General features: G+C 33.3%; 1 long non-coding RNA gene across 1 annotated transcript; it reads left to right on the top strand.

Annotated features, from left to right (window-relative positions):
* Positions 1 to 547: 547 nt before the first annotated feature.
* Positions 548 to 9,445, top strand: LOC107895924 (uncharacterized). Its single transcript, XR_001683520.2, has 4 exons — positions 548 to 631; positions 1,825 to 1,893; positions 8,512 to 8,596; positions 9,289 to 9,445. It is a non-coding gene; the product is annotated as an uncharacterized lncRNA (long non-coding RNA).
* Positions 9,446 to 9,917: the final 472 nt, after the last annotated feature.

Below are 9,917 nucleotides of genomic sequence, written 5' to 3'. Positions count from 1 at the left end.
TTCTCCTCCACCGAAATATGCAGCAAAGAAAGGGTTTTGAGATCTTGAAATTTTCAGCCACTTTAAGCCCTAATAAGTAAGTGATCTTTGCTTGTTTCTTGATGATTTTTATATTTTTGGAATCCCTAAAGCCTAAGCTTTCAAATGAGGGGTCTAGTTTGCAAAATGATGAAGAGTCTAGGGTTTTTCCATGAGAGTAAATATATTTTTTGCTGTGTTTTTATGGAAGATTATGAGTCCTAGTTGTCTAATAAACATCTTTTGTGAAAGAAATTACATGAAAACACCTTAAAAAGGGCTAGTTTGCTAAGTTGTAAGATAAGGTGTTAGTGTGTGTAATAATGATTTTTGTGAGTTTCCATAGTTATGAAAATGGTTTATCTAGGCTTAAGGAGTAAAGAAATTGAATAAAAATCTTGTTTCGAGCCTAGGGGTAATTTGGTAATTTTGGCAAAATATAGGGGCAAAATTGTAAAAATTGCCCAAGTATGTCAATGGACTAATTTGATTAGTACATTGTTTTAATAAGTTGAATGTGATGTTATAGATGATGAAAATCAAGATTTGGACTTAGAACGGAAAGAAATCGATTAAGGGATGATTACGTCTTTTTCACCTTTGTGGTATCGAGGTAAGTTCGTATGTAAACAATACCATGCTATAAATGTATTTAAATGTTATCATTACATGAATTGTACAAATATTAAGTGTATGTGATTAATAGAAATATGATAAAACAAAGCTTTAATAGGCGAGGAGAAATCCCGTTTGAACCTTAGGAATAGAATAGGATACGAGTGACATGTCACTAGGAATTATGAGTCTAGATGACTAGCTCGAGAGTGAGCATTTAAATGTCATGAGATATGAGGTAGCTTTAGCTACAATTGAGGCACCTATGTGCAAAGGTTTTTCCGAGTATCCAATTAGTATTCCGAGTGTTCAATGGGTAATTCGAGGAAAAAGTTGATGATGGTCCCACTGAGGTAAGTCATTGGTGAGTATGCACGTGAGTTATGTTACGAGTTGTGCAGGTATGTACACTAAGCCCATGAGAATGCCTTGGTATGTGAATGATCATAAATATGTGTTCTTACCATGATGGGTGAAATGATGTTGTATGAATTTTGTGAATAGAGTAACTTAGCCTTGACAGATTTGAGTTACTGCAGTAGTGTAACTTTGAAAATACACTAAAAATAGTGAAAAATGATTTAAAAGCTTAATAAAATATGAGAATAAATCTTATTGAGTCTAGTTTCTTATAAAAGAAACCGTGTAAGCAAAAGAATTTCCTAGAATGAGATATTTGAAGTTGTGTGAGACAGAGTCAGAATGAATTCGAAATCCCCTGTTCTGATTTGAGAAAATCATTATAAATTGTAAAAAACTATTTATGAGCTATGATTTATATTATTAGAATCCTTAATGATTCTAGTTTCAAGATAAATAGACAAGAACATTATTCGAGTCCTGTGATATGAGATAATTGAACTTTAGTGCAGAAGGGTCGGAACTGTCAGATAGTGAATCAAGGGTAAATTTGAGGAATAAACTGTACTAATTGGCTAAACAAAAAATTCTGGAAATTTTATGGTAGAAATGTAAATGAGTCTAGTTTCAAATAAAATTAACGGAACTTAATTTGGAGTTTCGTAGCTCTAGATATAAATAATTTAGTGACTGTTGCTCAGGAAGACAACTTGTTGTGAACTTGAGAATATGTTGTAAACGTTGATAAAACGTGTTAATGAGTTGCTTATTGTTTTCATATGAACTTACTAAGCTTAAAGCTTACCTCCCTTTCTTTCCCATGTTCCCTAGTGTTGCCAGGTTAGCTCGGATTGGAGGTCATCAGAGAGATTATCACACTATCGAGTTAACGCTATCGGCGTAAGTAAATCCTAGTATTTTGAGTCTATGGCATGTATAGTGTCTTAATGTTGAGTATGTGATATTATGATTTAGCCAAAGGATTGGCTTGTTATAAATGTAGTATGTAGTCATGTAAATTGGCCTATGTCGGCTAATGACGTTATGGGCCTATACGATTATTCTTATGCATGTATGTTATTATCTCTTGTGATGTGGCTTATAACATGTATGCCTAGAGATTGAATTGAGATTCATTGATAAGTTAGTAACTGATGCAAGATTAAGTGATTAGTAAACAGTTAATAATGCCTCATGAATGGTTTGTGATTATGATTATGCATGCCTAGTGATGGACATGAGGTTTGTGACGTAATGATAGTTATGACAAGTATGTGGTAATGATGTGAGTAAATTTTATAATATTTATTGCATAAGAAATTAACGTGAACATAACATGTTTGTAGATGTTTAAGAGCTTAGTATGCCATGTTGTATGTTATGGGATAAGTATGTGTGCATATGTTGTGAGGGTGACAAATGGCTTGGAAAATAGCCTTATAATTGTCTACACTTGTAGACACACGGGCGTGTGTCTAGACCGTGTGTGACACACGGTCTATCGCCATAGGCGTGTGTCATAACCGTGATTTAAAGTCAGTGTTGCACACGGGCTAAGGGCACGGACGTGTCCCAAGCCACATGGGTGTGTGTGACTACACGGTCTATATCCACACGGACGTGTGGAACCTTAAAGTATGAAATTTCTCAAGTTTTTCTTAAGTTTTCGGTTTAGTCCCAAACCGCCTCTAATGCATGTTTTGGGCCCCGTGAGCCTGATTAAGGGATGAAATGTATGTGAAATGAAAGGTTTTAAATTGATCGAAATTTTACGGCCTAATTTTTTTGTGTGATTGATTGAGTTTAAGTCAGGTAACACCTCGAACCCTATCCTGGCGTCGGATACGAGCGAGGGGTGTTACAGGTAATTTAGAAATTTTAGTCTTAGAGTGTTTAGAAGTTTACGACATGGTTTATTAGTAGACTATGGTTTTTAGAAAATTAAATTAAATTCTAAAAATGAGTTTTAAATACTTTTAATTTTGAAAAAAGGATTGATTTGTAAAAGAGTTAAAACTTAGAGTTTTTAAGAGGTAATTAGATCACTTTTTAAAATCCAACCTAAAAACCCCATTTATAGTTTTATTTTCACCTTAGTCTTTTTCTCCTCTCATACTTGTGTCGTCCATAGTTCTCCCAACTCTCCAAATCGATTTTGAAATCCAAATCTTAGTTCTTTTGAATTCTATCATCTCTTGAGTTATAAATCTCCACAGAAGTTAAGAAAAACACACAAAAACACCATAGTTTTCTCCATTGTTAAGCTTTCAGATTTTTTGGATTTTCGATCAAACGTTCGGTTTTTTGTTAACTAGGGTAATGATTCATCTTTTATTAGTTTTAAATGTTATTTAGTCTTTAAAACCAAGTTTTAGGTATTAAATTGCATGTTTTGAATAAAAGCCAAAAATTAGCTCGTTAATGGTGGATTTCGAGATTTTGAGTAAAAATGTGATTTCAAAGTGTTTTCAATTAGTTTTGACATGATTAAGAAGTTTCTAAACTTACTTTGAAGTTTCGTTAAAGATTTCTTAAGTTTTAATGACTTTTCAGAAAATAGCCATAAAACATGTCAAAAAAGTCGATACTATGAATTGAGTATTTTATTATAGTTTAAAGGTTGAGAATTAGTCATAGGTAAACAATTAGACAAATGAAACTCGTTTTAGGCAAAAAGATTAAATGTAGATCGAGATATTTGAATTTCAATTTGGTTATGTTAAAGGTTTCAGCTACATGATAACATAGCTTAAGCTTATGTTTTTGATTGCTTGTGGTGAGTCATTAGCTAATTTTTTAATGTATTGTTGTGTGAATTATTGTGTTGAAGCTTCGAATTTGTTAGGACCTTCTACGAGTAGAGATAAAGGTAAGGAAAAGCTAGTTTGAGCTTTCGACTTTTCGGCGAAAGCGTAATTGGTGAGTGTTTGGAATAATTGCTTATGGACATGATTCAATGCATTATTTGGGAATTTAGTAGTAGCCTAAACTCCTACTCTAAATTATGAGTGTAAGCTTTCTCATACTTATGTTATCTTGTGAACTATGTGCTTATGTGTTTGTGAATATCTGAATTGAGATGAGATGCTATAACATGTGATATGTAGTTATGATAACTGTTGTGAAAGTACAAATGTGTACATGTTATGTATATGTTAAATGTTAGTGACAGTGTTTTACTAAAAATGTAAATATACAGTGATAGTTCACAGATAATTTGTAACTGATATGTGTTTGATTTTGTATATTTTGGCCTTGTAATATTGAAACCGTTGGATATAGTTGGCATGCCATAGGATTATGAGTACCCACCTATATGTATAGTGATTTTGGGCGTTGAGGCCTTAGGACATGTTGGAGGGATAAGGAAATGTGAGTTAAGCTCCATTCAACGGGACATGTGAGAGGAAATAAGGAGAGTGTTAGCTTTATGCTTCACTTTTGGGATATGTTTGTCTCTATGAGTCTATGTGGTGTGTTGGAGATCCATGTATACGATGAGTGATGATAGAGCTCACATTTATGTTTTATAGCTCAAGTGCCAATTTATCTATGAACATATTTTTGAGTATTATGTTATATGCTCGAATGCAATGTGATTATATGTGTAATGTGATACATGTAACACCTCAAAATTTGAGTTTTGTTACTAAGTTGTGTCGATGAATATGTGTTTGCCTCTGTGGTCGTGTGTTCTGTTTGCTTACTTAAGATCTGAGGTTCGAGTTGAATAAATTTTGGAATTTGTTAATTTCTTTATTTGAACCCTTAGCTTAGGATTCCTTATTTAAGTTTAATTCTGTGCCTTTCTATGTCAAAAATGAGCCTGCTGGTTCACTGGTTAAGCATCTACCTATTCTTTGGTTCCATGTTTGAGTCTTTGTGTATGTAACAAGGATTTATATTTTTGCACTTTTCTGTAAAACTGAATTTTAAATGCTCCTTCCCTTTACTGTTATTTATACCATTTTTTTTCATTTCTTCCCAAGTTGTTTCTTTTTGTTTGTTTACGTTCTTCTTAAAATTTTCTTTGTCTTGTTCATCCTGTGTAATTGCTACATTGGGTTGCGTTATTGCTTGTTCCGGTGTGCTTTAAGGTAAGTTGAGTTGATTGTTTTTGTTATATTATTTTATTGTACAAATTAGGGATTCTTCAAAATCTCGAGGTTTGATAATCTTGTTGTGTGTTACATTCTGATGCACTAAAGAAGACTCAAGAGACGCTTAACTCCTCTCGTTTTACTTAGGAACTGAACGTGTACTAGGAATTCGCAGTAAGTAGACTTCCACCCGTTTCGTGTAGAGAGTAGAAGGTTTCGACGAAATTTGATTGTTGTTACTTGCATGTTTTGTGAATTTGTTGTTGAATTGAATATTTGGAACTTGTTTTAGGCTTGGAATTTGCAATTGGGTGCTTTTACAATGTAACAACCCAGTTTTGGGCCTAGTCGAAACAGTGGTTTCGGGACCACAAATCCGATGTAGAAAAAATTATTTTTCTTATATTTTTATGGTTTATAGTTTTACGGATTTATTTTGTGAAAATTTTGTTCAAAAATTTTGATGTTTGAGGACTCAATTTAGTAAAAAAAGACTAAATTGTAAAAGGTGTAAAAGTTGAGTTCTACTGCTAGAGGTGTCTAATTGTTATGAAATTTTAAATTAAAGGTCCTTAGATGGTAATTAGACCATTTGTTAAGTTAGTAGACAAAAATGGACATGAGGTAAGAGAAATTTCATGTTTTATAAAAAAAAGGGGCATTTTGGAAATTTGTCAATTAAAGACAAAATAAGTAAAATAAAAGCAAAATTTTGTCCATCTTCTTCTTCCTTGGTTGAAACTTGAAGGGAGAAGACATAGCTACGGTTTTGCTACTTTTCAAGCTCGATTGTAAGTCCGTTTTTGTCCCGTTTTTAATGCTCTTTACATTTTTGAAGTCATTATCACTCGATCTACCTATTTCTACCACTAATTTGAGAAATGATTAAGGTTTAGGGTTTGACCCATGTTAGACATGTGTGTATTTTGATGTTTAATTGTAGATTATGCAAGTTTGATGTTTGATAAACGACTTTTGCTAAGTGATTTTCGATGAAAATGCATAAAATGACCTATTTGTAAAAGTTATAAAATAAGTAGTAAAAGTGTGATTGAATGAAAAATGTGGGCTAGTATGAGTACAATAAAGATTCGACTAGGCTTGGGTAATGAAGAATTTGATAAAAATCATTTTACGAGCCTAGGGACTAAAGTGTAAAAATGTCAAAGTTTAGGGGCAAAGACATAATTTTTTCATAGTATAATTTTGGGTTGAATTGAACAAAGTGATTATTAAATGAGTTAAGTTTGTTATTATAGATCAAGAGAAATGAGGTTCGAACCTAGATCGGGGGAAAAACAAAGTGTTTGACGATTAGGTCCCATTTATACTATTTTTGCATCGAGGTAAGTTCGTATGTAAATAATGCATTGTTTTAATTATGTTTTAAATGCTTTATTATTGTATAAATTGTGATTCACCCTTGGACATATTCGACAAAGTTTCGACAAGCGTGAAATCCTGGTTGAACCTTAGGAATAGATATGATACAAATGTCATGACATTAGGGTTACTGAGACTACGTGTAAGACCATATCTGGGATATGACATCAGTATGAGACTACGTGTAAGACCATATCTAGGATATGGCATCAATATGAGACTTCGTGTAAGACTATAGTTGGGCTATTGGCATCGATACGAGATTACATGTAATACCATATCTGGGATATGGCATTGGTATAGTACCGTGTGTATGGGATTCCCGAATATCCTTTAGTATTCCAAGTGGTTCAATGGGTAATTTAACGAGTATGTCAAAGATGAATTGTGTGTAAATCTAATTCAAGATGACATTAGGTATGTACGTAAAACTCATACGTAATGAGCTTGTTATGTGATGAACCCTTGGTAAGGTTATGATTGAGTAGGTTATGATTGAGTAAGTAATGATTATAAGATCTTAATAATATTTATGCCAATTATCATCATGTTAATTGTATGTTAAATGTTTGGATACGATGCTTATTATTTGCATGGGAACTTACGAAGCTATATAGCTTACTCCCCTTTCTTTTCCCTTGTAACAGCCCGATTTTAGGCCTAATCAGAATAGTAGTTTCGGAACCACAAATCTGAAGTCAGAGAAATTATTTTAATATTATTTTATGTTTTATAGCACGATTATAAGAGTGTTTGAAATTTTTGGTGAATTAATTTCAGTGATTGCATGCTTAATTTTGAAAAAGGACCTAAATCGCATAAAGTGCGAAAATTTTGTTCTACTAGCTAAAGGTGTCAAATAGCTATGGAACATTAAATTAGAGGTCTTTATTGCGTAAATAGACGACAAATTTGTTAGTGGCTGAACATGGAGATAAAGAATTTGTAAGGTCAAAGTTAGGTGAAATTTGGTGAGTAATTTGACTAGAAATATAATAAAATAAGGAGAATCTTTCATCTTTTTCATTCTCTCTTTCTTCTCTACCAATTTTCTCTAAGAAAGAAGGCCATAGGAGCTTGAAATTTTTAGCAACTTTATAGTAACATCCTGAATTAGGGCCTAGTCGGAATAGTGGTTTTGGGACCATAAATCCGACGTTAAAATAATTATGTCATGATCATTATGAGGTCTAGGATATGAAAATGAGCATGTGTTAAAGTTTCATGAAGAAATTCTATGTGTAAGGTGTCCAATTGGAAATTAGGGACCAAATTGAATAAATTGAAAAACTTGGGTTTTAGAAGTAATTTGTATGAAATTACTTTGGAATGTTAATTAGAGGTCCTTAAATAGTAATTTTCCCAATTTCTAAGTTTTTGGACAAAAATGGGCATGCATGGAAAATTTTGGAAGTTTAGTAAGGAAGGGCATTTTGGTCATTTGGTAATAAACTAAATAATAAGGGGAAAATCAATCTAAAATCAGCTCATTTTCTTCTCCATGCTGCCGAAATTCTAAGGGTCTCCATAACTAGGGTTTTCAACATTTTCAAGCTCAATAGTAAGTGCTCCCTAGCCTCGTTTTTAACGTTCTTTGTATTTTTGATATCCTCGTAACATGCTCTATCTATTTCTACCCAAATTTCAAGCTAGGGTTCATGTTCAAAAATATACCCATGTATGAGATGTTTGTGTTTTGATGATTTATGGAGGGATATGAGAGTTTAAAGGATGATAAACAACTTTTACTAAGTGATTTTTCATGGAAATGGCTTAAAGAACTAAATTGTAAAAGTTGTGGAAATGGGTAGGAAAATATAAAATGAAGGCAAAACATGGGCTGCTATGAGTGTGAATAGCACTCGGCTAGGCTTGGGTAGCCAAAGAATTTCATGCATTACATTATACGAGCTTTAGGACTAAATTGTAAATATTGTGAAAAGTTAGGGGCAAAATGGTCATTTTGTCCAGGGGGTGACTTTTAGGCCTAAAATGAATAATGTGATGTATTAATAATCTAATTTTATTGATATAGACCCCGAGAAACCAATTTTGGAGGACAATCGTGGAAAACGAAAGGTTTTGGAATAAGCGAGACACGAAACCGAAGCAATTACCAGGTAAGTTCGTATAACCCGAAGTAAACTTTTAACATACTTAAACATGCATGTTCTTGAATGTATAAAAATTTAGATATTCTTTGCATGATAATTCAGGAAATGTGCTTGTGTAAAAGAAAGATGATAAATGTCCTGGTTGAGATAGAAAAGGAAAATCCGATGGGTGTTCCTTGAGTGATCGAGCCTCTCGAAGAATATGGTGTATGACTGAATTTAGTCTGGAATGGCAATTCAGAACTGAGATTATGAGAGCAATTATCGTTAAAAAGAGATTTAACTTGGACGGGTAATCCCGACATTGCTCTATGAGTTGCTAATACAGGGGATTTAGCCTGGTCTGGTAATCCCCCCGTAAGATATAAGGTTCACGGGAGTGTGTACTCGAGATGATCACTTGTATGACATGATGGTAAATGGCTATTCATCGAAATTTTCTGAGAAATTCAATGGGAATTAACATGCTAAATTAAAGAATGGGAATATTGAATTGATGAGCTCATCTAAGACTAATGACATGATGTATTGTTATGAGACTAACTTGATGATTGAGTGCATGCGATAGGGAAACTATTTCATGCTTGTTGGAATTATTGCTTAATATGGTTGTATGCTAATTAACCGGTAAGTTTACTTTCCAGTTATCCGGACTTACTAAGCATATAAATTCTTACCCCCTTTTCTCATTTCCCCAGTCTTACAAAGCTCGTGGACTCGTAAAGGTTGGAGGACGGTTGGAGAATCAACACACTATTGACTGGTCCTGCTTTGGTATATAGATACTTTTATTTTGTTTAATGGCATGTATAGGGTTTTTAGTTATTTTGTTATATGTGTCATTTGGCTAGCCAATGTAAGGGCCTAAATGGTATACTTATTCTTTTGTATATGGCCATGAGATATGGCTCATATTGATGTAGGTTGTAAACCTACTATTGATGCATGTTTATGTTTAAATGTTTCATGAGATATGATGATGAGGTTTATCATGAATTGATGCTTGATATGAAACCTCATAATTTGATAATGGACATAGTATACAATGATATATAGCTATAATATGGCCTAAGTATAAAATGTGCTATGGTAATCCCTAATGCGAAAAGGATAATTAAGCATGTACTAATTCGATGAGATGAGGTTAGCATGCAATGTGTCATGTCAAGGTTGTTCAAGAGTATAATTAGGCCATGTTACATACCATTGAAATCTCTAAGTGTGTATGGATGATAAAGGGTGACCAAAGGCTTGGAAAATAGCCCTAAAAAGGTCCATATGGGTAGACACATGGACAACCCCCATGGGCATGTTGCTTGGCCGTGTG

The sequence above is a fragment of the Gossypium hirsutum genome, chromosome A05, assembly GCF_007990345.1.
Source record: "Gossypium hirsutum isolate 1008001.06 chromosome A05, Gossypium_hirsutum_v2.1, whole genome shotgun sequence".
NCBI lineage: Eukaryota > Viridiplantae > Streptophyta > Magnoliopsida > Malvales > Malvaceae > Gossypium > Gossypium hirsutum.
Note: the sequence above shows the minus strand (reverse complement) of the source record. Positions and strands in the feature narration are given on the sequence as shown.